This window comes from Nannobrachium achirus (assembly GCF_963921795.1).
Source record: "Nannobrachium achirus genome assembly, chromosome: 6".
Lineage (NCBI taxonomy): Eukaryota > Metazoa > Chordata > Actinopteri > Myctophiformes > Myctophidae > Nannobrachium > Nannobrachium achirus.
Genome location: NC_137815.1, coordinates 44,945,172 through 44,971,740, shown reverse-complemented (window position 1 = coordinate 44,971,740; position 26,569 = coordinate 44,945,172).

The window sequence follows — 26,569 nt, the reverse complement described above, 5'->3', positions numbered from 1 at the left end:
ATATTGAAAATGGGTGGTCTTCCCCTTTAAGTAAAAGTATCAATACTTAAAAATAGAAATACTCTGTTAGGGTGCCCACACACCAAAATACCTAGAGTGGAATCCGCCAATGCGTTTCAATGAGAATGGAGCGTTTTTTTTTTTTTTTTTTTTTTTTTGCAGAAATCCTCTACTGGCAAAAAACACTCAATTCTCATTGAAATGCATTGGCGGATTCCACTCTAGGTATTTTGGTGTGTGGGCACCCTTACAAGTAAAAGTCTGGAATTCAAAATGTACTTGAGTAAAAGTACAGAAGTATCGGCATAAGTAAAAGTACAAAATGTTTGAAAATAGCAGATCTACAAGCTCACAACGCGTCACATCCTATCTATCTATAAATGCGAGAAGTCTCTGCGTGTGTGTGTGTCTGTAATCCGCGTATCTCGAGAACCGTTCGTCCCACCGGCTTCAGATTCGGCACGCGTGTTCCCCGCCGCGGCACGGAGTGCAGTGCCGGGTCTCGACCCGACCCGACGCGCGGTTTTCCCGAACCGGCGCGAAACGTTCGGAATCTCCTTATGCGGGGTTGATTGTTGACATCAGGCTGTTTCTGAGGAAATCGGCGAAAGCTCTGACTCATTGTGACATCACTTCATAAAAGGCTCTGACATCACGTACGCCACATGAGTCAACAAAAAATCTCTGTGAGTGTGTATGTATGTAGGTAATCCGCGTATCTCGAGAACCGTTCGTCCCACGGGCACGCGCGTTCTCCATATATGGGCATAAAATGAATGCCCCCATATGAGAACCGTTCGTCCCACGGGCACGCGCGTTCTCCATATATGGGCATAAAATGAATGCCCCATATATGGGCATAAAATGGATAAAGGGACACAGACAGACAGATTCAGAGATCTCCATATATGGGCGTGAAATGGACGCAAATAGACAGATATCTCCATATATGGGCATATATGGGCATAAAATGGACCCAGAACTATATGGACGCAAATGGCATATATGGGCATAAAATGTACGCAGAATCACAAAGATCTCCATATACGGGCATAAAGGGACACAGACAGACACACAGACAGACGGATACAGAGATCTCCATAAATGGGCATAAAATGGACGCAAATGGCATATATGGGCATAAAATTTACGCAGAATCACAAAGATCTCCATATACGGGCATAAAGGGACACAGACAGACAGATTCAGAGATCTCCATATATGGGCGTGAAATGGACGCAAATAGACAGATATCTCCATATATGGGCATATATGGGCATAAAATGGACCCAGAACTATATCTGCAGTGATCTCCATATATGGACATAAAATGGACGCTGACAGACAGACAGATAACAGATATCTCCATATATGGGCATAAATGGACACAGGCAAACAGATGGTCAAAACGGGTCCTATGACAACAGGTATAATGGGGTTTGCATTAAAGGGTGGGGCATTCATTCCCTATTTACATTGTTCCGAGTTGGCCAGGTCGCCGACTAGACGCTGGGCCGCCCGAAGGGCGGCCCAGCTTCTAGTGTATAAAATAGGGCTAAAGTGGTTAATAATATTATTGCGACCGAAGGTCGCATATACTCTGAAGAACCGTGTCGCTTGAGTGACCTTCCTTCCGTATCCTCGTGACCTTCCTTCCGTATCCTTTGTGATGTCAGTGTGATGTCAGCGAGTTGTGACATCACTTCCTGTACAGGGCGGCTACACAAAATGTGGATAACACTATATATGGAGATAGTCCAGTCCATCATGTCATATGGGACTACCGTCATAGACAGTAGCCATTGTTAGGCCGGAGTCAATGGCTGTCTGTCTGTACAGGAAGTGATGTCACATGACATACTTTTTATATATATATATATGTAAATATGGGGGCGTCTGTGTTAAGAACGTTTCGTTGTCAAGCTCAACGTTGGGCATTTGGACCTATACATGGAGAAATGGAGCGAAATTTGTTTGGCCTAATATAAACATGGAGATGTGGAGAACACTATATATGGAGAAAGTCCATTCCATCATGTCATATGGGACTACCGTCATAGGCAGGCAGTAGCCATTGTTAGGCCAACTCAATGGACTGAGTCAAGCTCAACGTTGGGCATTTGGACCTATACATGGAGAAATGGAGCGAACCTGTTTGGCCTAAACATGGAGATGTCATATGGAACTACCGTCATAGACAGTAGCCATTGTTAGGTCGGAGTCAATGGCTGTCTGTCTGTCTGACTGTCTGTACAGGAAGTGATGTCACATGACATACTTTTTATGCCCATATATGAGTTCTTCTGTACCACATCTCCATGTTTAGGCAAACTCCACACAGAAAGGCCCTATCGCCAACCCCACCTAGCGTGTGAGCGATAGGGCCTAAACATGGAGATGTGGAGAACACTATATATGGAGATAGTCCAGTCCATCATGTCATATGGGACTACCGTCATAGACAGTAGCCATTGTTAGGCCGGAGTCAATGGCTTTCTGTCTGACTGTCTGTACAGGAAGTGATGTCACATGACATACTTTTTATGCCCATATATGAGTCATTCTGTACCACATCTCCATGTTTAGGCCAAACAGGTTCGCTCCATTTCTCCATGTATAGGTCCAAATGACCAACGTCGAGCTTGACAAGGAGGATACCACACATTGTACCTCATCCACCCTTTCTTCTCTCCTTTTGGTATCTTTATCCTCCTCCTCCTTTTTTTGTCTTTCTTAGTCTTGTGTATCCTTCTCTTTTGGCTACTGTCTATGACGGTAGTCCCATATGACATGATGGACTGGACTATCTCCATATATAGTGTTATCCACATTTCGTGTAGCCGCCCCGTACAGGAAGTGATGTCACAACTCGCTGACATCACACTGACATCACAGAGGTTACGGAAGGAAGGTCACTCAAGCGACACAGTTTTTCAGAGTATGGAGCGAACCTGTTTGGCCTAAACATGGAGATGTGGTACAGAATGACTCATATATGGGCATAAAAAGTATGTCATGTGACATCACTTCCTGTACAGACAGTCAGACAGACAGCCATTGACTCCGGCCTAACAATGGCTACTGTCTATGACGGTAGTCCCATATGACATGATGGACTGGACTATCTCCATATATAGTGTTCTCCACATCTCCATGTTTATGCCCTATCGCTCACACCCTAGGTGGGGTTGGCGATAGGGCCTTTCTGTGTGGAGTTTGCATGTTCTCCCCGTGTCTCCTAGGGTTGATACCCTCACAAAAACATGAACAAACTCCCCCCAGAATGATAACAACTAGAATCGTCAGAGAAACGCTGTGATTGGCCAGATAGTCAAGAATTGGCGCGACCTCGCCCTTTAGGGCGAGGTCCCATGTCACCCTGAGGTCGCATTCCACCCTCAGGTGTCTTACTAGTAATTGATTTAACTATAGAGGGTATATACACATGTCTAAAGTGAAAGGTTAAGGACTTTTTTAATACCTCTAAAATAACATATTTAAACATTGGTCAAATTGTCAAATATTAGAAGCAGAAATTGTGAAAATAGCCGATCTACATGCTCACAACGCCTCTATTTTCACAATAGAACCGTGGTATACAAAATGTAATGCCTCAACTCTTAGTGCTCGTCAGGGTGGGGGGTCCCCAGTTAAAATGTGATTATTTTGGGGGTCAAGGCCTGAAAAGGTTGAGAAACACTGCTTTACATCACTGCAGACAGACAGCTATAGACAGACAGACAGAGAGAGAGAGAGTGAGTGAGTGAGTGAGTGAGTGAGTGAGTGAGTGAGTGAGTGAGAGAGAGAGAGAGAGAGAGAGAGAGAGGAAACATACTCAAGAGAGAGTGAGAGCGGGAGGGAGGAAGGGAGGGAGGGAGGATCCAGGAGGAGACTTGGATGAGGGCTCATTTGTATCTCAGCCTTCACCCCCGTCGGCACGGAACTCAATCAAATTCCCCTCATTCTTGACTGTGCATTAAGCAGCCTGGGCCTTGTTTCACTCCCTCAATTAAATGCCTGCCCGCACATAATTAACAACTGTTTTGTCCACAGATCAATGAAGGTCTTGTTCATTAAAAGTCTCTTTGCTTCCTGTGGCCCCGGTTCAGTGGTTCCCAACCTGCCCCACAACAATATATTTGGTATAAGAAAGGCACAGCACGTACCTATTTCTGTTTCATTTCTATTAATAAATAACATCAAGGATCTGAAAACAGATGCAGATCTGAAAACAGATACGCACTTTGTTATGTGCTGCTGCCACACACCGAGAATAGCCAATCTACAAGCTCACAATGCATCATGCTGTGGCGCATTGTGACCTTCTAGATCAGGGGTCTTCAACAGGGGGTCCGGGACCCCTAGGGGGTCCTCAGAGTTACTACAGGGGGTCCTCCAAATCTTTGTGTGATAGAAACCTTTTTTCTCCTTTTTTATATTAACCACTTGAACCCTAACGTCCATATTCTGAGAACTTTAGCCAAAAATAGCAGATCTACGAGGCGTTGTGAGCTTGAGTAGATCGGCTATTTTCGGCAAAGAGGTTTGGTGTAGAGGGGAAAAAAAGAGCACAGTAAGTACAGAGTGAAAGCTCAAGTTTATTAAGTATTGACGGTTCAAGTGGTTACATATCTGATAACACAAATTGACATGAATCCAAAATACACTGATGATTGTGCTGTCAAACGATTAAATTAAATGGAATCTGGGGGTCCCTGCTTCATCTCTCTCTCAGCTAAGGGGTCCTTGGCCTGAAAACGTTGAAGACCCCTGTTCTAGATCTAGAATTTTTGGTGTTTGACACCACACGCAGCAAAGCATTTCAAGCCACTGGTTGAGAAAAGGAGGCTTAGTTCACTATTGTAACCGAGAAGATGGCAGTGGCTGCCGGGGAGAAATTCCTATTCCTGTTTCATGTCTTTGGGTTTTCTCTCTCTCTCTTTTTTTTTTTTCAATTTATGAAAGATGGAGGAGGAAGTCAGAGAAAAAGAAAGCATTGAAACCTCGCTGGATGTGAGGATGGCTTTTGAAACAGCAGAGAGCAAGAGGGCTTATGGGAACCTATTAGCTTGAATGTATGACAGTATAACAGCTCCCAGCTTCAGTTCTTGGTTAACCTAGTCTGTTTTTCCATGGAGGTTGGTAATGTATTATAATTAAACATAACAAGGAACCTTAAAAAGCTGCTTTAATGCAGTGGTGGTAACTGTTCGCTCACATTGCTATTTTAGTCTGCATTTTCCTCGAGCCATTTTCCCATAAAAAACAAAGTTCTATCCGTTACGAAGCAGCAACAGCAGCAGTCGTGCAGTCGACATGTAGAGCAATGCTAGAAGAATACACCATCAATATGCACCGCCCGCGTCTGCACAGCCGTGTGGAATATAATCGGTCACCGTCAGTGTCTGCCACAACAGCAAAGTCTACAACCACTGTTGGTGTTTACAGATGCAAACAACAAAGTAGCTGCCTGTTTCTCCTTAAAGGCCCCGGCGATCGATATGAGCAACGGGAGCAGGATTTAGTGTGCAGTCTGCCTGCCTGCCAGCTGCCATACTGTAGCTAACATGGAATGATTAGGCTGACGCGCGGTGCAATCTCAAGCTCACACATACTCGCACAAAGACAAATGAAAGAGCACAGGGGCGTCAATTGGGTATGGCAGGGGTATGAAGCTGCCATACCCTGGGTCCAGGGGGGGAAATAAAAGTTACTTTTAAATATAAATCCATGAATGTCTCTTTGTCTATCTGTGCTGGTTATTATGTTGTTAAATTACAGTAAAATAACTACAAATGCAAAATGTAACAAAATGGTCACTTTAACAAGGTATTATAATTATATTCTCCACACTTGTATTCTCCCAATCTTGACAAAAGGGTATATTCCCAGGTTCCGCAGGTCAGCTGCACAGGTGAAATGCATTATTGTTAATTGTGGCACGTTTACTAACATCCAAGTTTAGCTGCACTTGAACAACCGAAAAAATAAAAATGAAATAAAATGTACTTCTTAAAAAAATGTATCATGCCTGTTGCTAAGGTATGGCAACATGACTGGTGTCTTGCACGCGCGCGAAGGCATGCGTGCAAGACACAAGTCATGTTGCCATCCCTTAGCTTTTTCTGAACTGATGCCACTGTAAGAGCATGCAAACAACACATTTACACACTGACACTTGTGTGCACAAATGCGTGCACAGACTGCACACACACACACACACACACACACACACACACACACACACACACACACACACACACACACACACACACACACACACACACACACACACACACACACACACACACACACACACACACACACACACACACACACACACACACACACACACAAGACATTACCCCCCCAGTAATGATCAATGTGCACTTGATACACTCTTGTCTCACGCCTCTTCCATCTGCGCACATGATCTCTGGAGATGGATAACAGCATTTGAACACACAACAGTATCATATTGGAGTTTGTTTTTTATTGAGTTTATTGGGTTAGGCCATCTGAAACAGTTATCTCAAAATCACTGTATCAAATCTCATTGCTGCAGTGCAGCGCTGTGGGTAGAAAGTTATCGGTGACGGCCATTTTATGCCCTGCAATGCTGTTTCACGGCCGTTTTCAGGGAACTGGGAGATTCAGCGAATTCTAAAATACCATAACCTATACAATTTGCCCCACGGCAGTACTGAGGGAATGCCAAAAAAATTTGAGAACTAGGGTAGGGGTCAACAACCCACAGAAATAAAGAAAAGGAACCAAAACTGGTTCTTCAGAGAGATGCCATAGAAGAAAAAAATTTGCCTCCAGACCCTAACCCTAACCTTTCTAGCCTGGGAGGCTGATTTTGGACTTGAGGGGCGATTTGAGAACTAGGGTAGGGGTCAACAACACACAGAAATAAAGAAAAGGAACGAAAACTGGTTCTTCAGAGAGATGCCATAGAAGAAAAAGAATTGCCTCCAGACCCTAACCCTAACCTTTCTAGCCTGGGAGGCTGATTTTGGACTAGAGGGGCGGATTCAAATCTCCCGGTTGAATATAACAAGGAGATCCTATTGGTTCTGCACATCCGTCCCCACCCCCCTCCTCTTCCCTCCTCCTACACTATGCCCCGACATGTCAACACGTTAGCCCAGGCTTTTCTTCTTGAGCCGAACACGAATTAAAATAAAAGCCTGGGTTCCTGAGGCTAGAACCTTTCAGAACACGGTTCTTCAAATGACATTTTATTTGAATGGTTAAACCTTGTTTACTTCATCGACAGGTACCTTTTTCCTCTCCAAACCAAATCTCTTAGCAGGTCTATGCTGCGACGCATTGTGAGCTTGTAGATCTAGTATTTTCTGAGAATGTTTGCCTATTAACACATGGGCTGCTAAGGTTTATAACATTTATAGCTGTTGCTGCTGCCACCATTGACTTACGCTTTGTTTTGACGTGCCTCGCAAGCTTCGTGCGTGTGCACGTGCGTGTCCAGAGAAGATTGAGGAGGATAATCCATTTGTTTACAAACGCTCGCGAAACTAAAATCCAAAAATCGCGGTAAAATCGCGGTAAAGTGTCGCCGTGAAAACAATCAGCTCTCTGCTTCCATGGGGCTGTTTTCATGTCATTCTTAGATAAAGCCGTTCTTATGTTTCAAAGTAGAATCTAAAGCAATGTTAAGTCCTTCCGTGATGTCTTGCCCAGAGGGGCTGCCTGCACTGACTGGGTGACGTAATGCACTCAGGTCATTCAAAGGGCAGCTGCAGGCTCAAAAAGTTAACTGTTTGTTGCCTCGTCTGTGAACGAGATATCTTCCTGTGGCAGGGGGACACCTAGTGGCCTTAACTCGTCCCTGAACGAGTTTGGCTCCCCAAGTGTTAAGACATGCTCAAAATCGTGTGCCTCCCTCAGACAACCATAACAAAAGGTTCTGGTTCTTCAAAGTACTTTGAAAAAAAGAAAAGAAAGGTTCTCTAGATCCATATGAGGAGCCTAAAGAACTATTCACTAAATAAAATGGTAATTTATTAGGTGATGGTTCCTGGTCGAACCTCTACCTTTAAAAGAACCATTATTAGTCTGTGTGAATGATACACCTTGACTATTCTCTATCACATGCTCTTACATTGCAATGCAATGTTTTAAAGTAAAGTAAAACTGTACAGAAGTAAAGTCCAATCAAGATGAATAAGTATGCTGTATGTATAAACTCAAAAATAATCGTCCTGTTGTGTAAATTCTTTGCAATGTTCAGTTAATCCATTTTCTAACACCCACAAACCCATTTAAAGTGCACATTTCTAGCTGTTGCTAGTTTTCTTTCCACAAAGGTCAGTCAGAGAATGTAAATATGTTATATTGAATTAGCTACCTATTATATTATTCATGAAGAAACCCAGGAGTACAACAATCCAGTGGGTCTGATAATCTCACATAACAATACAGCAACCAAACAACCGGTATAGCTTCTGCACATTGTTACTGTATGTGCCTTTATTGCATACATACAGTAAATACACAACGTCAAACAAATAACAGCCTCCCCATTTGGCTCATAATTGCATTCCCTGATACTAAATATCTTTCATTATGGCTATTTCCATTTTTGCCTACTGCTCCCAAACCAACCATATCATCCATAAGGCAGCAACTGAAGGACCCTGATACCAGCTGAACAACAATAATGAACCACTCTCCTCACTCCACAATGAACCAACATTATGCAGCAGTATGAGAGAAAAAAATAAGAAAAGGAAAGGAAAAATGTGAGCCATTATTCATACAAATATTCGTAATATTCTGCTTTCTAACCATCTTCGTCTTTTTCATATGCCGACCACACAATTTTCAGGAGCCTTTAAAAACATTTCATAGTTTTTTTTTGTTGTTGCCACCAGTGGATTCCGCTGTGTAACATTTGAATGTGATGTCTAGACAGACCACATAAACTGCTGTAAATTCATCCAATGATCCCGCTTAGGCAGCGAGACAGCTCACCAACACCCAGCGGATATTCACAATGAGAAGAAAAAATAAATCTACCTCATATCCAGAACCCTTCACACGATTCAATTAGTTATGTGTTGTAAATGCACGGTAAATGAATAACTAATAAGTCGGATGAATGCAAAAAAGTAACGATAATAATCATCATCATCATCAAACAATCTTAAATTAGTTCATCATAAATCCTAAGGCTCCCTTGCATACATAAGGATACATGAATAATATATAATTGTGGCAAATGGCAACTGAAATGAATCAGGAAATCTATTGGAGAGGAGCAGAGAAGATCTGTGATTGTCACAGATCAGAAATGCATGAACTGCTAACTTGACTAATGATTAGGCTGATCTAGAATCAGATTATACCAGCGTGGGTTGGGGGGTGGGTTGAGCTGTACATGTATAACTATTTGTTTGGAAAAGGAATGGGTCCTTTTTAAAACAACAACGGCTACATTTGGGATAAAATGTTTTATTTGCTAGATTCTCTTGGCTCAGGACATAGCTATAGCGCAAGGGTCTTCAACAGGGGGTCCGGGACCCCTAGGGGTTCCTCAGAGTTACTACAGGGGGTCCTCCAAATCTTTGAGTAACTTTTTCTTCTTTGTATATTAACCACTAGCGTCCATATTCTGAGAACTTTAGCCAAAGATAGCCGATCTACAGGCTCACAACGCCTCATGCCGCGAGGCGTGGGCTTGTAGATCGGCTATTTTTGGGAAAAGAGGTTTGGCGTAGAGGGGAAAAAGGGCAGACTAAGTACAGTGGAAAGTCAAGTTTATTAAGTATTGGCAGTTCAAGTGGTTAAAATATCTGAAAACACAAATTGACATGAATCCAAAATACACTGATGATTGTGCTGTCAAACAATGAAAAACTATGGAATCTCTGAAAAGGTTGTGGGGGTCCTTGCTTCATCGCTCTTTCAACCAAGAGGTCCTTGGCCTGAAAACGTTGAAGACCCCTGTGTATAGCGGCCTTTTTGTAATCGGAAGGAACCCGGTTTGATCACCAGTAAGACTCCCTAATCGGAAGATAAGCGACCGTCAGGTCGCATAGACAAACTTTAGAAGGCAATGGTAGCCAATCAGGAGAAAATATGGGAAATGGGACAGATCCATGTTGATGACATGACTTAGTTTAGAGATACTGTGTACCGCTTTGCATGATTTTAGGGCAAAATCTGTAGGAGCAGTGTACAAAAATGTGTTTTGCAAGAATCTACCTCATGATGGCGCTAGAAGAGGGCCATGTGAGAAATGAGTGGTTGGAGGTTTTGATAGTAACTGCGACCTGACAGTCACAACCAACACTTAACCCTGGCTGTGCTGTCGGAGCTTTGCATGGTTTGCATTACATTCCTGGTGTGAATAATGCAACTAAAAGTTTACATCTGTCACCTAGCTGTGAGATGGTCTGCTCTAGCTTTTGATATTTTAGCACTTTGGTTAGAAATTATTCCAGAATGAACACCTCCCTATGGTTTTCATTAACATCAATGACATCAGGGGTGTTTAGCTAATAAGTAGGTCGGGAGTGGCTTATTGTCGGTATCAGCCGGAAACACACGGGAGTCTGTCCCCGTTACAATGCGCTAGACCCCTGGGAGATGGACTGCTGAGGTGGAGCGCCACACCTACCATCAGCTCCCAGTACTTGCCGCACGACTTGCCAAGCCGTGCTACTCATACGCTGAGTTGGCGGTGCCCGGAATCGAACCCATGACCTTGCGGTACAAAGGCAAGAGCTCTACCGACTGAGCTACCCGGGCATTAGCTAATAGCTGTAGCCTAATGTTAGAGAACAGAATAATCATTACACAGGCATTCTCGTGCTGTAGAATGCTTATACAGCATTCTACAGCACCTGCAAATAGAAGAGATATATTTTTATATCAAATCCATTATTCTGTCATGCCTACTTAGAGGCCCCTTTATACTGTACTGTACATGGCAACCATTTAAGATGTGGGACATGGTTTCAGCTATTTGTTCATGACCATGTATACAATAAGGAGCGTGATTCCCTGGAAAAACAGACGGAGAGATTACATTTAAACTTTAGATGGTAATACCTGGAATCTAGCTTTCAAAGTAAAGACAACAATGAACTCATCTATGGCAGTGACGTGGTTCTCAACCTTCTCATGCTGTGACCCCCAAAATAATCACGTTTTAACAGGGGACCCCACGAGCACTTTGTATAACACGGTTATATTGTGAAAATGGGGGGGGGGGGGCGCTCTCCATTCCGACATGTCGCCACTCCGACAGTGACTTCTTATTGTCGGAGTGGCAACACTTCCATAGAGGTTAAGGTTAGGGTTAGGGTAAGAGATAGGGTTAGTGTCGGAATGGAGACATATCGAAAAGGAGACACGTCGGAATGGAGAGATGCACTCTGTGAAAATAGCAGATCTACATGCTCACAACGCCTCGCAACAACGCCTCGCGTTGCGAGGCATGTAGATTGGCTTATTTTCACAATGTCTGCCTCTAATATTTGGCAATTTGGCCAATGTTTAATTTGTCATTCCAGAAAACATTTAACATAGTAGATGTAATTTCCAGTGTTCTGGTGAATTTCTGGAGTTTGATACCAAATCCAAGAGAGATTCAGGAGAAATGACAATTCAAGAGCACGGCAGGAGATGGGGTCAAAATTCAGGAGACTCCTGCCAAACGTGTGCGCGCACACACACACACACACACACACACACACACACACACACACACACACACACACACACACACACACACACACACACACACACACACACACACACACACACACACACACACACACACACACACACACACACACACACACACACACAGGAACAACTGACAGGAATACATATTGAAACAATAGAGTATTATAGTTCACACAGCAATATTCACACTGTAAAGCACCAGTGGTGGAAAAAGTACTCACATTATTTACTTAAGTAAAAGTATCAATGCAGCAGTGGAGAAATACTCTGTTACAAGTAAAAGTCAGAAATTCAAAATGTACTTGAGTAAAAGTACAAAAAGTATTGGCATCAAAATATAAGTATTAAGTACTAAAAGTAAAAGTACTAAAATGTTTGAAAATAGCTGATCTACAAGCTAACAACGCGTCGCATCGCTTTGGAAATCGTCTATTTTCAAATAGCCTATATGAAATAGGGCTGAAGTGGATAGTGTATGTTTTATAATAACATAATTTATATCTGCAAAGTAACTAGTAACTAAAGCTGTCAAATAATTGCAGTGGAGTAAAAGTACAATATTTGTCTCCGAGATGTAGTGGAGTGGAAGTCAAAGTGCTGGAAATACTTCTAGTAAAAGTACCTCAAAATTGTACTTGAGTACAGTACTTGAGTAAATCTACTAAACATCGTTGTCGGGTGGAAACCTTGTATCTCCAAGTTTCACATTTGTACGTTTTTCGCAAAGTAAAGCCCTGCTTCATCATACAAGGCCGTCGCACAAAAGTAGTGAAAACAGCAGATCTACAAGCACACGTGCGAGGTGTTGTGTGCTTGTAGATTGGCTGTTTTCACTAGTTTAAATCATTTTTGGAGCGGTGAAAGCGCTCCCAATGAACAGGTATGTCTGTGGGTATGTCTCTGGGTGGCTGGGTGGGTGGCTGGCTGGCCGTGTCCGTAGTCTGGCAATACCTTGAGTGGCCACACACAAAACACTAGTTAAAGGAGGGGCGCTGTTTTGTGCAGGCCAGGCACACTCACCACTCACTCACAGGCACAGTTTACACTCACTCACTCACTCACTCACATAGGGTACAGCTGCTCAAATTCACCGCTCCACTTCGAACGGAGGTTTGATTTTAAAATGTTAAATGCAAAACGAACGGTTTTGGACATACAAGGTTTCCACCCGACAGCGACGTTAAGTTACTTAACACCACTGTACCACTGTATCTCACATCTGCCTGTGCAAATACACGTGTTCATACATCAGTTAGAGCTTACACACTTAGGCAAGCATGACATGCACTGTGTTACAACTTTTAGAAGTCGAGATTTGGTTAAAGCTTCTGAAAATCCTTTTCCAACTCAGCTGCAGCTCAGACTCTTATTTTCATTTAGAGGAGCATATCTTTTTTTCTTTTTTGCCTGTAGCAAGATGTCGTCTGCAATCATTTCAAAAAATACCCCAAATCCAATCTGCATCTAAAGAGTATATTTGAACATAAATCGGTTTGTTCAATTCAATTCAATTGAAATGTATTGACGATTTAAATGAAAAAAAGGTTAGCAGGTTCCCCAAATGGTGGGAAAGGGGTACATGGAACATATAGCACGGTCATACCTAGCATACAATAAGTACAGATAAAAACACAATACCAATATGAATTTACAAACTTTCATTGAATAATATTATACATATAGGGGGTATATTAATTAACAGCGCTGTGCAAAAGGCTTCGAAAACATGGCAGTAAGGGAGTCAATTAAAGTGAAGAGAGGTTATAGGCAGGGTTGGTACATATTTTCCATTTTAAAATCTCATACTTTCCAGAGGGGAGTGATCAGGGTGTGTGGAGAGAACGTTAAGGGGAGTGTGAGTGTGTATCCTTGTGGTGTAGGACAATTAGTTCTCAAACATGTTCATGTCAAGCACCCAAAGTAGAGTTCAGTGTGTATAGCCACGTTCAAATGGTTAACAGCTTGGGGCATGAAGCTATTTCTGAGCTGTTTCTGAGTCTCTGAGGCTCCTGTAGTGCCTCCCAGGGGGCAGGGGGAGAACAGGTTGGGGTGGGTGGTATCTCTGCTGATGTTCTGACCGCTGGGCAGGCAATGTTTGTGATAAATGTCTTTTATAGCTGGGAGCTGTTGCTTGACAACACACTGCAAGGCTTGGTCTGCCAATGTGCAGGTAAGTACTGTCTCAAACTGAGAGGCATATGGTCACTCAGGATGCTCTCAGTGGCGCAGCAGTAGCAGTAGTAGAGTGTTTTGGGAGCAGGGCTGGCCTAAGCCTTTTTTGGAACCCTATATATGTATTTAATTTAATTGGACAGAGAGAGAGAGAGAGAGAGAGAGAGAGAGAGAGAGTGAGTTGGGGGGATATTACTTTATTCGATAACAGCTTCAATATAAGTTATATTGGCTACTGAATATGTATGGTACTGTACCAGCTGCCAGTTAAATTATGGTCAATATTGTGCATGATACAGTAAGCTTTGTGTTTTTCAAGCTGCTGGTCTACAATTCATAAGCTGCCTGATTTAGTCGAATGTCAGCTCTAAAGTTGTGTGTGCTGTAGCCTAATGTCAAATGTTAAGATCAAAAAAGGCAACTGCACTGTTCTGCTTTAGTGTTTCATGTCGGAAATAATGCAACAGGACTTCTGGAGAATCTAAAGCTCAAAATGTTTTTGAGAAGTTTGATAGAAAAGATAAGAGAAAATTACCTCGCTGCCAGATATATTTTGTTGTTGTCTTTTGCAGGTTTGCTTGTTGAAATCTATTGTTGTTCATTCACATGAAACAGGTTGGGCAGGCAAAGCTCAACAGTGCATAACTAGTGTGCTAAAGTCATCTACTGTATGTATAGTTTTTATTTTATTAATACATTACATAAACACAATATAAAATGTATAAATAATACATTTGTCATTAATTATACTGTATTGTTTTGCTTGCTTGGGGCCACCTGGTGGCTAAGGGGCCCTAAGTGGCTGCTCAGTTGACTTTTGCCTCTGGCTGGCCCTATTTGGGAGCTATGTGCACCTCAGTCTCCTCTGGGCCTGTCTCATGAGGAAGCAGGAATCTGATGTCCGAGATTGTTAGGGTTAATGTGCTGGGCATTTATTTACAATAATCAGTAAATGTGTAATGAAGAAAAGTTGATATGATAACTTTAGTCAGATGAAGTGGGTAAAAACCCAGAAACAAGACACACACCAAAAAGAAAGATAATTAAAGACATAGGTTAAATGTCTATCACTAGGCCTACAAGCAATAATGGTCACCTTTGTGTAGAACACCAGGGCGGGGTTGCACCAGCTGTTACTAAGTTATAACGTAGCCTAGTTGTAACGTAAATGGCTTCTAAGTCAAGACTTACGCATTACTAAAATGTTAGGTGTTGCACCACACAAATTTGTTCTTACGTACAGTATCTCTAAGTAACAACTAAATATTTACACCACCCCTTGGAGGCAGCACTAAGTCTTTACTAAGTAACCTATCTCTATGGGAGAGTAGAGCAACTTCACTACTAACGTGGCAGACAGCATTATTTCGGCTATTTAATTAATTCAACAATGAAACGACCCATCTGTTTAAAACATACATTAAGCCCTATATACATTTCGGCCATTTGAAAATAGCCGATCTACAAGCTCACGATGTGTCTGCTATTAATAGAGTATTTCTATATTGCAGGATTGATAATTTAAGTAATTTGAGTACTTTTCAACCACTGCATATACAGCACAACAGCGAATTGAGCGGTGCGCTCTCTTCCCCTGTGTCTCCAAATATGCGTTGCCCTGCGTTACTTCACAACGGGGGAAAATGTATGAGGCCAATCTAATTTGTGATACAATCCATTTGCAGGGCAGTGCGCTGCGCAGGGATGCGCTCGCCCTGTGCACGCATATCAGTGACTTGTGTACATATGCCAGTGGAGAGACGGAGGTCTCTGTTGACAAAAGACGATACAAGCTTTGCTTCCTTACTAGAAACAGTTCGTTTTCATTGGATTCGGGAGCTATGACGTCATTTTATGCGACTATACATTACTTTAGGAACAGTCTACGCATTACTAGTTACGTTATGCCTTAAGCAGTCGTGGTGCAACACCTGTTAGTAACTCACTTAGTTACAAACTAACTAGTAGTTACTAAGCCTCTAGTAAGGACTTTACTCCCTAACTTAGGGCAGAACTTACGTTCTGGTGGTGCAACTGGCCCCAGTTGAATAGAAAACAATACACTTTTTTTCAATGATGAGAAAATCACCACAGTTCAACATTATGTGTGCCACATTATGTATACTATTGTATAATGTACTCCACTGTCTGTCTGTCTGTCTGTCTGTCTGTCTGTCTGTCTGTCTGTCTGTCTGTCTGTCAGTCAGTCCCAACGCCAGTCCCTCCATCTGTCCATCACATCACGTCACACTTTTGGCCCTACTTCTATCTCCGGCACCGTTGCCCCTATCCATGCCACACTTTGCACACACACTCCTTGGCAGGCAAACCACAACCTCCGCCCCTGATTTCTCATATACCCCTCTTCTAGCGCCACCATGAGGTTGCTTTTTGCAGACAACATACATGCGACCTGCCGGTCGCTTATCTCCCGTTTAGGGAGTCTTACTGGTGTATACTAGTATTACCAGGGTTTTATTTCCACTGAAAAATCCCAGTGTTGAAGCACAGCCTCTCCATCTAACCGGCCACATGGGATGACTCTCTTATCTAACATCAGCAGTCAGTCAGAGGCCAACCTGAACTGTAGCACACAGGTCACCGTTGTTGTTGTGGTCACTGACTGACTGAATGACTGACCGAGAGCAACGACATATGGGTGAATGTTGTTCTGAACATACCAGCTGTGTAGTGCTGCCTGTTGTTGAGCATGATGTGTGCCAGGGGCGTGCATGTGTGCGTACAGCAAAGTCTGGTGCAGATCTGTGCTGGAGGATTTAATGCCTCATCCTGGATTGGTACCAGTGACATACTTTTTTTCCCTACACTGTACTCTACCTCTCTGAACTCCAGGGTAAACAACAAATCACTGCAGCATCCTCTTTTTGTGCGTCTCTTCAACGGCTCTGATGCGTTACCGCAGCCTTTGTGCCGTTTTATGACAAATGCTGTTGCTGCACTCTGGTATGGCGGGTAAAAAAGAGAAATGAAGAAATGTATTTTTCCACCACACTCCTCTATAAAATGAACAATGGCAGGTTTATGGTTCAGTAGCAAAGCAGCTTCCGTAGACCCGAGATAATAAGAAATGCACAAAACACTCAATAAAAGATATTCTTAACGCGGCCGCGTTAGCTTCACACAACTTAGGAGGGAATCAACGGAAGGTGCTGTCATAAAACTTGCTGTTGTCGAAGTAAGGGACTTAAGTGAGTGAGAGGTTTGTGTGCAAGCTATCAACGTTTAACTGCCGGTTTGCTGTAAATAGAGATAAAATAAAACATTGATGTTTCGGCTGCAAGTGATCAAATGCAGAAGGTCGCGATAATTGATTGCTGTGATGGCAATACATATTCACGTCAATTTAAATAAGAGAACACATAATTAACACCTCTGATGCTATTGAAACCTAATTATAATTAAAAAAAATGTCATGTCAGGAAAGTGATGATGACAGGACGAATTAATGATATTTTGTAGCCTATAATAAGTCCTCTGCTAAACAATTACATCGCTGATGATTTATTCATCTCCACTTTTGAAATTGATCAACACAAATAAAAAAATATTTTCTTTGTATATTTCCAAAATGTATAATTCAGTATTTTTACACCCTCTCACAGATCTTGAGCCATGGATCTTGAGCCAACAAGATATTGTTGGATCATGTAGGTCATTCAGCAATCATAATTAAGACGGAGGCCCAATTCCTATCGCGCGCGCGCGCGCACACACACACACACACACACACACACACAGAGACACAGACACAGACACAGACACAGACACACACACACACACACACACACACAGACACAGACACAGACACACACACACACACACACACACACACACACACACACACACACACACACACACACACACACACACACACACACACACGCACACACACACACACACACACTCTCTCTCTCTCTCTCTCTCTCTCTCTTGTACAGGATGTACTGTATCGGATTATGCAACACCATAGATTCAATTACAACTGGTGGCAGATGGTTAAACTAAATTCAAAGCCTCATAATCTCCCAGATTGGATGCTTCAGATTAACCCTGATATCCCAAAACCTGACACCGGATAAGTCTTATTAAGACAGAGAGAGCTCTGTGAGGATCTTAAATCCATGACACAGCAGATTTTAGACATGGATAATCCAGAGACACACACACACACACACACACACACACACACACACACACACACACACACACACACACACACACACACACACACACACACACACACACACACACACACACACACACACACACACAGGGGTGTCGCACCAAATTCTGCGCCCTGGATACAAGGGTTCACTGCGGGCGCCCCATGAATGTTCTTCATAGGGGGAGGAGGGGGTTTAACCCATTTAGACTGGGATCGCATTATTTTGTGCTTTAACTATTGAAAAATAGCAGATATACAAGCTCACAGCGCGGCACCTAGTGCCTGCTATTTTTGAAAATGAACAGAGAAACCTATGTTTCTCTGTCAGTGGTGCTCAAACCTTTTCATGTGAAGTACCCCCAAAATGATATGTATTTGGCCATGGACCTCCATCTCAAAATATTTTGTTCCAGGCAGGGACCCCCCCAGAAGCAAAATTTGAGCTACAAATGTTCGCTTAAAAATACATAAATTCAAAGATTTGCACACGAGATTTAAAAAAAAAATAGCAGATCTATAAGCTTGCAGCACGGCACTCGGTGCCGCGCTGTGAGCTTGCCCCTCCACCTTGGGCCCTAGTAACTCAGTCCCACTTTCCCCCCCTTGTGACGCCCCTGCACACACACACACACACACACACACACACACACACACACACACACACACACACACACACACACACACACACACATTTGCACGCACACACACGCACACACACCCCTTTATTTTGTTCCCGCCCTCTGTCGCTCTCTACATTTAATCGACTCGGCATCTACTGGATTATTTTATTACGGTAATCAAGATTTGATTACCACAAATGTAATGCATCTGTTGCCTTGTGCATACAAATATGCTGCGCGTGTAACAGATTGATTCATAAAACGGGATCACGGTTATGTATTTATCAAGCAAGTGATTTTGCTGAGGGGTTTACGTTCCAGTCATTTTAATGGTCGGCCACAAACTTAATAATGCCATATTTCATCATTTACAAGGGAGTTATTTTCTCTATTAGACCTTACTTACTTGTTACAAACGATGACCATAACCTGTGATTTTTAGGGTCTGTCAACTACTTACACAGCACCAGAGTGAAGCTTTTATTGCTACTAGTAAATCAGTAATCAGAGAGCTTGTAAATAACATCACTGACGGTTTTCTCTCGTCTTTTTTTCCCCAAGGAGAAAAAAAGAAAACGCTGTTCCCATCGAAATGAGTGAAAACACATCATTGACTTCATTTAAAACCGTTAACTAGTGGTTAGCGGACTAATGGTTATCTGACACCGGCCTTAATGATCAACAAGAAAAGCGTTGAGCCAGCGTTGCCCTGGGCGCGGCGTCACCTACCCAGTATGCGCAGCGTCTCGCTGGCAGAGTCTCCGCCGACTGACCTCGCTGTCACTCTGGAGGAGTAATGGCTCCCCGGGTCCTCTGGTGTCGCCTTCAGCGCGTCATGCCACACGTTACTCCACTCCTCCTCTCTCTCTCTCTCTGTCCGTCAGGCCCGAGTCACTCTCTTTTTGTCACCCGCCTATTCAGGCTCCTGGAAAGTAAAAGGAGGGGGGGGGGGGTTGAGAGTGAGAGAGGGGGGGTGAGTCAACTTCATTCTTTTCCAAGTTTGAATTAATTAATTAGGATGAATGCAGGCGTAATGGGACGATAAGGGGGGGGGGGGGAGGAGGGGTGTCGTTGGAGGTGTAGGGGTAGGAGAGCAGACAAGAGGAGGAGGGGGGGGGGGGGGGGGGGGGGGACGCAATTTGCTAATGGACCTGGGAGAAAAATGGTGCGGCCCACCCATCTCGCTAGTGGATGAAAGGAGGGAAGAGAGATAGAGGGAGGAAGACTCTGTGTCTGTATAGGCGGAGAGAGAGAGAGAGAGAGAGAGAGACAGAGAGAGAGAATGAGAGAGAGAGAGTGAGCTAAAATGAGCCATAGAACATGACGTCGTTGTCGGGTGAAAACCTTGTATGTCCAAGACCGTTCGTTTTGTAATTATCATTTTAAAAATGCACTAAACTAGTGAAAACAGCCGATCTGCAAGCACGCAACGCCTCGTGTGCGAGGCGTTGTGTGCTCGTAGATCGGCTGTTTTCACTACTTTTGCGCGACAGCCTTGTATGACGAAGCAGGGCTTTACTTGGTGAACAAAAGTACAAATTTCAAACTTGGGAGATACGAGGTTTCTGCCCGACAGTGACGACGATGAGCTAATGTGGTTTGAAGAAACACAGTCATTAACTGTCTGCTTGATCTCAGGTGGAAGGAGCATGGACGACAGGGAGGAGGAAGAGGAGGAGGGTGGGGAGAGGAAGACAGGAAGGAATCACTTTGTTCAGGTGAGAGAACATTCAATAAGCCACAATCTTCATTTAATTACCTTCTTACACATCTCCGAAACCCCCCTGCCCTCCCCATCCTCTTCTGCACCCCTCCTTCCTCCTCTCCTCCCGTCTCCCCGTCCCACTCCCTCCCTGCCCCTCCGCCTTGTACCTTGAGGGTAAGATTCCAGCTCCCCGGAGAGGGGGAACCATGTCTATTTAAACTCTACTAATTACCTTTCTAACAGCAGTCTAAATCAGGCCATCTTCCACCCTGATACCATGGTTACAAAAGAGGATATCTGGTGAACCCCGGCCACTTCCCACCGCCACCTCCGCTGTGTGTGCAGAGATTACATGCCAGACATTCTGTCAGTAAGACCCACTGCCGTACTGACAGACAGAAAGTCTGGCATGGAATCTATCTGCACACAGTGGAGATCATTTCTGGTGCGACAGAGGCCTTGCATTATACAACATTTAGTTGACCTGAAAGCGTAGAGTTTTTACAGTAACACAATGTTCTTCATTTATTATGACAAATGCACACAGGCACATTCCTGTGCAGCGTATACAACAGTGCACTGTAGGTGAAATGTATTTGGTTGCATGCTTCAACAAGGAGAAAAAAAACAGAATACAATACATTTTCGCACTCCAAAATGTTTTACTCGTTACCCTCTAGATTGTCAGTTCAGAAGGTGCACAAGCGTATCCTTCAATCTTGTTATCTGTGAAGCTTATCTATGATCTTCACACACAACGCTCAACTATGCAGCTCCCAGGCAGGGTCTTTTCTTTCTGCTCTGTACATGTGCCAGCTAAAAGACAGTGGCCGAGTCCCTCTGCTGTTCGCGCTGTCATTAAAGGCAACCGCTAGGCGTTATCACACGCCTTGTTAGTCCTGTCTTTCTAATGAGCCACCGTATTATCTGAGTACGCAGGTGATTTTCATCAATTGGATAAGTGGTTGCGGTCGATAAGGAACAACTTACTGAGTGGTGGAGAGACACCTGCAACCCGCTTGCCCCCGGTCAATCCAGAATTGACATAAACATGTGAACAACGCTGAGTGATCAAGTGAGCATGAGAAAGCACCCCAAAGGCCAACGTGATTTTTCCTAAAAAACAAAATACTTCCCCTCGTAACTGCCTGTCAATGTGCTTGTACTTCGCTCAAGCATGGCTACACAATTGTTTTGTTGTTGTTGTTCACTGTTGATAATGGTTTTGTTGTTTTTTTTGCTGCTCTAGCATACAGGCTTCAACAGTTCTACTGCCAGATTTATTATTTATTTATTGGGGCTGGTACCAGCAAAAAGCAGCTTACCTTTGCGATGTTATAGAAAATTATCTATTGATTATTTCTAAACTAATTCGTTTTACAATGGACGCTCATATGTAGCCAAACTGGTGGCAGAGGGCAGCCTTATGCAAAGAATTAATGTGAATTGGGCCCCTCCGCTTGCCATCCATTCAGAGCATAGAAATGCATTTTCTAGATCAGATCCACAGAAAACAGCCAGGAAGCGATTTGGGACTCCATTATTGCTAACGTGCGGTGGATCTTTGAGAGCAGCGTTACGGGAGATATTTTTACTGTACACGGCGGCGCGACCACTCATCAGCTTCCAGTCATCAGACAAGGTAAAAAGAACGAGCCGTATTGGCAACGCGCTTGGGTCAAAATTGGGGCGAACGGGAACGTCCGAAGCAGTAAAAGAGTTAATGATGGCCCACCACTTTGGTTCCAAATAACAGCTTGAAAACTACTGGCTGGTTTGCCATGATAATTGCTGTCATGCTCCCCAGAGGATGCCCAAAGCTGATTCTGATGAGCCCTTTTCTCTACTGGTCAGATTACCATGAAACATACTGAGTGCATTCATGCTCTCCAGAGGGTTGACCCCATGGCCTTTCCTCTAGCGCCACCCTTAGGCCAAAAGGCATTTTTGTAGCTTATTTTTTTATATTGGCATAAACAGGTGAGTCAGTTCTTCTGTCCATCACTCCAAAACAAGATATCTCAAAAAAACAGGGGGTCCGCTGGCCTACTGGTCCAGGCGCATACCACTTAGGCATTGCCACAAGGCGTCACCGGTTCAATTCCCGACCCGGACGACCTTTGCCGCATGTCACTCCCCATCTCTCGCCAAATTTCCTGGCAGTCTACTTTCCTATCACATAAAGGCATAAAAGCCCAGAAACAAAAAATATATCTCAAAAATCACAGGTTGGATTGTAATGACATTTGCTGTGGAGCGTTCATTTCAAACTTTGTGGCGCTTCCGGTCAGTGCAGTGATGCCTCGTCTCCTTTCCTCATTGGCCAGTCACAGACATTCCATAACGTTTGGTTTGAACCGTTTGTTTTTTAAGCCCCCCTAACCACTGACCAGAGAGCCATTGCCCATTGACCAAAGCTGCTGGACTAAAAAAAAGCATGTAATACCATAGCTCTTGTGTGTCACAATAATGTGCTTGATGGTATGAATCCAAATATCAACATTGTTTGACATGGAAAACAAAGAGGATGTTCAGGATATTGGAATTGACACAAGCTGTATAGAGCAGTGGTTCTCAAAGTGGATTCCAGTGGGTTCCTTAGGGGGGCTCTAAATTAACCCATACAAGTCTGTAACTCTGACAGTGTACGAATGGAACCAAATGAACCCGACAGGGTTCATTTGGTTCCATTTGTACACTGTCAGAGTTAAAGGAGTAGTTCACCCCCAAAATGAATTTTTTTTCTATTGATTAGTCACGCCATGGAGAGTAGAGTTCAATAATATTTTTTGGTTTTTGTCACATTCCTAAGACAAAAATTTGATTCAAGTAAATTTACCCCCATTGATTCCGGATGGGGACCCGTTTCGAAACAGATCCCCATTCGGAACGAATGAGGGTAAATTTATTGTTATCACATTTTTGTCTTAGGAATGCGACAAAAAACTAAAAATATTATTGAACTCTAGTCTCCATGGCATGACTAATCAATAGAAAAAAAGTAATTTTGGGGGTGAACTACTCCTTTAAGGGGAGACCTTGAAATGTGAAAGTTTGAGAAACATTGCTGTAGACTGAGCACCACCATTATCCTATATCTGTCTATGTATTTATCCCTTCTTCTTTTCTTTCCTTACTCTCTGGCCCATTTCCTCTTCCCTTTGTGCTGCAGTACACTGTGCTGGCATGCTGCCCACCATGTGATTTCAGAGGGGTAGTAGAGTGGCCTGTTTTGTAGTTAGGCATCGATTACCTGTCACTCCCATGGTTATATCAATAACTTCAAATAAACAGATAAGAAATAAAGTTGGACAATGAGAATTCCTCAGCAGTCCTTTTGTATTGGCTTCAGAGTTATCTTACTTTTCACTTTGTCGTGCGCAGTCGTTTGCTTTGTTGTCTTTATCTTTCTCCACTTTCATCTCGCCTGTTTAGCATCACCTCCTTTTTTCGTTCTCACTACTCCCTGAACCTTTGTTTCATTTCTGCGAGGACTATTCATGGCAATGCAGTATGACAGCATCCAAAAATACACACGCAGACAGTCAGACACCCCCCCCCCACACGCACACACACACACACACACACACACACACACACACACACACACACACACACACACACACACACACACACACACACACACACACACACACACCACACACACACACACACACACACACACACACACACACACAGCTTCCTCCTTACAACTCAAGTACTGCATCTCTCTCCATTCGTTTATCACCTGGGGCCCAACCCTGTTCAGCCCAGAATGAGTGGGCAGATACGCTACAATGGACGAAGACGAATCACACGAGGTTGTATTTGTACTACGGGAACTTCATTATGCATGCTGATAAGGCTGTCGTAGGCTGGGAGGGTGAGTAATCGTGCGTTCCGACGTGCTGTAAAAAAAAGTTTCACTGAAGATGTGCTATGTCTGATTTATACTCGGTTGCGAGGCAGTGTCGCAGGCCGAAAATAGCCGACCTACAAGCTCACAACGCGCCACGCTGCGGCGCGTTGTGAGCTTGTGGGTCTGCTGTTTTCGGTGCGCAACACTGCCGCACAACCAAGTATAAATCACCCCTTAAGGGCGGCTTGGGACCAAGGTTAAGAGGAAACACTTCTATGTATATTCCAAAGGTGATGGCTCTGCCTGCACATCTCCATGAATAATTTGTGAAGATAGCGGTTTAAAAAATGTATAATGTGTTTAAAGAACATACGGCTGGATCGCAGACGCGTTCCTCTGAAGAGGTGGAAGATGATGAATTAAAGATTAAGCTTAAATGGCATACTATAATTTTACAGATTCAAATGATGACACAGGGAATTAGAGCAAAGCACTTTCTATATCCAACTTCATCTTCTGTGGATTTTGTTGGCGAGTTAACACAAAAAAAAAGGAAATCATTTTGTAAGCTTTATCCTTGTGCTTTGAACTGGTTATCGTTTAATCAGTAAGCTGGAACAGTCTACAGTATATCTCTGAAAGTTATCTCGCAAACCATGCCTATAAATAGAACTTAATTTCACCACCTCAATAAAGACGGTTTCAGTTGAATGTTTGATACGTTGCTGGGCAACAGCTGTATCTACACTTCCACTTGGATCCGCTGAAACATTAGGGTACACTTTAATCACAAGGTCATCACATTATCACGGCCGTGCAAATAGGACTAAAGAAAACTTCACGAACCTCCAGCACCCAAATAAATCACCTAATTATAAGATATAGACTAGCCTACCTTGATTGCAAAATAACATTAACATAACATCAATTGAATTAATTAATCAGTCTGAAGGTGGACGGAAAGACATAACTTTTGAACGTTATCCTAAAATCCTTAAGCAGGCATTGACACTAAGGCTTGCCCACCTGCCCCCGGCAGGTAAATAAAACTCTCGGGCAGGTGAAGTTTGCTTTCAGGTTGCCCGACCGGGCGAGTGCTCATTTTAGAGGGAACACAACAACCGTCTATAAACACCAGATAACACCAGATATCTGTCTAAACACCTGAATGTGGACAGAGCTGTCTTCTGGTCTGTGGAATGTAAAATAAGAACACGGTTTACATATAACTAGCCCTTACCCGTTCAAAGATATGAGCTCCGAAATGATGTGCAGTGTGTGGGTTATGGGATGTGCACTGTGCACACAGTATATGAGGGATGGAAAGTAACTTTAACTGGTGCTTGCATGCTAATATGTAGGAGCATCAATGTAAGAAATACCCGTTCCATGTAACGGCTACAGAGATACTGTGTACCGATCTGCATGATTTTTGGACAACATCTGTAACAGGGCCAGAACCCCCCACCCCCCCCGCCCGCCCGCCCGCCCGCCCGCCTGCACACACACACACTCCCCCCCCCCCCCCCCCCCCCCCGTGTGTGTGTGTGTGTGTGTGTGTGTGTGTGTGTGGGTTTGTGTGTGATTGATGTAATATACAGCATACGATTTGTGAAAGTGACAAACGGGCTTCACAGTTATGTCAGGTGTGTTCATATGCTGATGGTGATGCGATTTCAGATCAATTGCTCCAGCCACTGAGGAGAAACGCTGAGACAGACAGACAGACAGACAGACAGACACTCACTCACTCAGACATTCGCAAAATTATAGTATAGATGTGCTGTTTTCACTGTTGCTACACTTAAAACTTTAAATAACAATTGTGAACCCATATATACCCATTTTTTTATCGCACAGTCCCAGAAAGTCAAAAAAGATATGTGTTAAATTGAAAGAGTAATTCAAATTTTACCTATCATTTTATAGAGTCCGGGCAAGTGGGCCTGACCTTTGGGCAAGTAGAACATGACCTGTCCTTGACCGATGGGCAAGTGCCTCTGAGACCTTAGTGTCAACCCATGCTTAAGGGAGAACCGGCCGGCTGGTGGGCGGAACTCTGATGTCACGCTCATGTCCCCTTAACCATATAAGGAGTTCCCAATGCAGCTACGCCCAAATATGGAGTGTGTTGTCTAACCTTTAATGTGTCGTCATGGCATCAGGTGCAAACAAATCACAAAAAAAGGCAAACAGTTACCAGCACACCGCACAGTTTGGCACCTTTTTACAACTCAAGAGTTCCCACTTTGGACTTCGACTTTAATCGACCTAACCACCGGCTCGCATTATTTTGGGACATAGGC